This window comes from Triticum dicoccoides, chromosome 3B (genome assembly GCF_002162155.2).
Source record: "Triticum dicoccoides isolate Atlit2015 ecotype Zavitan chromosome 3B, WEW_v2.0, whole genome shotgun sequence".
Taxonomy (NCBI): Eukaryota; Viridiplantae; Streptophyta; class Magnoliopsida; order Poales; family Poaceae; genus Triticum; species Triticum dicoccoides.
In genome coordinates, this window is record NC_041385.1 from 478,483,159 (window position 1) to 478,486,173 (window position 3,015).

A 3,015-nucleotide genomic window follows, 5' to 3' on the forward strand; every position below is an offset into this window, starting at 1 on the left:
TACATCAAGGATGGTTGTGGTAAACTAACAAGCAAAGACGCAAATAATACAAGACGCTCCAAGCAAAACACATATCATGTGTTGAATAAAAATATAGCTCCAAGTAAATTACCGATGGAAGTAGACGAAAGAGGGGATGCCTTCCGGGGCATCCCCAAGCTTTGACCTTTTGGTTTCCTTGGATTATCTTGGGGGTGCCATGGGCATCCCCAAGATTAGTCTCTTGCCACTCCTTGTTCCATAATCCATCAAAAGAATTCACCCAAAACTTGAAAACTTCACAACACAAAACTCAATAGAAATCTCGTGAGCTCCGTTAGAGAAAGAAAACAAAGAAATACTTCAAGGTACTGTAATGAACTCATTCTTTATTTATATTGGTGTTAAACCTACTGTATTCCAGCTTCTCTATGGATTATAAACTATTTTACTAGCCATAGATTCATCAAAATAAGCAAATAACACACGCAAAACAGAATCTGTCAAAAACAGAACAGTCTGTAGTAATCTGTAACTAACACAAACTTATGGAACTCTAAAAATTCTAACAAAACAGGAAGTCCTGGAAAATTTGTCTATTGATCATAAGCAAAAAGAACCAACGCAAAATCACGTTTCTGCGATTTAACAAAATTATATTCGTGCGTGCAAAGTTTCTGTTTTTCAGCAGAATCAAATCAACTATCATCGTAGGTTATCCTATAGGTTCTACTTGGCACAAACACTAATTAAAACATAAAACCACATACAAATAGAGGCTAGATGGATTATTTATTCCTAAACAGAAGCAAAAACAAAAAAACACAAAATAAAATTGGGTTGCCTCCCAACAAGAGCTATCGTTTAACGCCCCTAGCTAGGCATAAAAGCAAGGATAGATCTAGGTATTGCCATCCTTGGTAGGAAATCCATAAGTGGCTCTCATGATAGATTCATATGGTAATTTTATTTTCTTTCTATGGAAGTGTTTCATGCCCTTATTTAAGGGAAATTGGAATCTAATATTCCCTTCCTTCATATCAATAATTGCACCAATCATTCTAAGGAAAGGTCTACCAAGAATAATAAGACATGAAGGATTGCAATCTATATCAAGAACGATAAAATCTACGGGCACATAATTCCTATTTGCAACAATAAGAACATCATTAATTCTTCCCATAGGCTTTTTAATAGTGGAATCCGCAAGATGCAAGTTTAGAGAGCAATCATCAAAGTCACGGAAATCTAATAAATCACACAACGTTTTGGGAATAGTAGAGACACTAGCACCCAAATCACACAAAGCATGAAACTCATAATCTTTAATTTTAATTTTAATAGTAGGTTCCCACTCATCACAGAGTTTTCTAGGGATAGAAACTTTCAACTCAAGTTTTTCTTGATAAGATTGCATCAAGGCATCAACAATGTGTTCGGTAAAGGCCTTATTTTGACTATAAGCATGAGGAGAATCTAGCATGGATTGCAACAAGGAAATACAACCAATTAAAGAGCAACTTTCATAATTAAATTCCTTGAGATCCAAAATAGTGGGTTTAGCAATATCTAGGTTTTTATTTCTTTCAATCCCACTTTTATCAAATTCATCATCAAGATCTAGAAACTCCGAATTCTTAGAACGCCTTCTAGGTAAAGGAAGATCATATTCAGTTTCATCAATTCATATTGCAAAACAAAGATTTAATGGGGGACACATCAATAACTTTTAGATCTTCATCTTGATTTTCATAGGAATTGGAAGAACACGCTTTAATAAAGGCATCTTTGGAAGCACACATCCTAGCGGTTCTTTCTTTGCACTCATCAATGGAAATTCTCATGGCTTTGAGAGACTCATTGATATCTTGCTTAGGAGGAATAGATCTAAGATTTAAAGAATCAATTTCAAGAGAAATTCTATCAACGTTCCTAGCCAAATCATCAACTTTAAGCAATTTCTCTTCAAGCAAAGCATTAAAATTCTTTTGTGAATTCATAAACTCTTTAACACTACTCTCAAATTCAGAGGGCATCTTATTAAAATTTCCATAAGAGTTGTAGTTGGAATTTCCATAATTATTAGAAGGATTACTAGGATAAGGCCTAGGATTAAAATTCCCTCTATATGCATTGTTTCCAAAACTATTCCTACCAACAAAATTCACATCCATAGATTCATTATTATTCCCAATCAAAGTAGACAAAGGCATATCATTGGGATCGAGAGGAGTATTTTTAGTAGCAAGCATCTTCATAAGTTCATCCATCTTTTCACTTAAAACATTGATTTCTTCTACAGCATGCACTTTTTTACTAGAAGATCTTTCGGTGTGCCATTGAGAATAATTAGCCATAATTTTATCAAGCAATTTTGTAGCATCTCCTAACGTAATTTCCATAAACGTGCCTCCCACGGCCGAATCTAAAAGGTTTCTAGAAGCAAAATTCAATCCGGCATAAAAATTTTGTATGATCATCCATAAATTCAAACCATGAGTAGGGCAATTGCGGAGCATCAATTTCATTCTTTCCCAAGATTGGGAAACATGCTCATGATCAAGTTGTTTAAAATTCATAATATCGTTCCTAAGAGTGATGTTAGAGATAAAAGCATCTTTGCACTTATTCCAAGAATCAATACTATTTTTAGGCAAACACGAAAACCAAACTTTAGCACAATCTCTAAGTGAAAACGGAAATAACTTCAATTTGACCATATTGTTATCCGTATCTTTCTTATTTTGCATATCACACAAATCAACAAAATTGTTTAGATTAGTAGCGGCATCTTCACTAGGAAGGCCGGCGAATTGATCTTTCATAACAAGATTCAGCAAAGCGGTATTGATTTCACAAGACTCATCATTATTAAGAGGAGATATTGGAGTACTAAGGAAATCATTATTATTGGTATTCAATAAGTCACACAATTTGGTATTATCTTGTGCCATGGCAACAAGTAATCCAACACACGAGCAGACAGAAAGGCAAACGAGAAAAAGCAAACGGGAAAGAGAGGAGGAGATTGGGAAA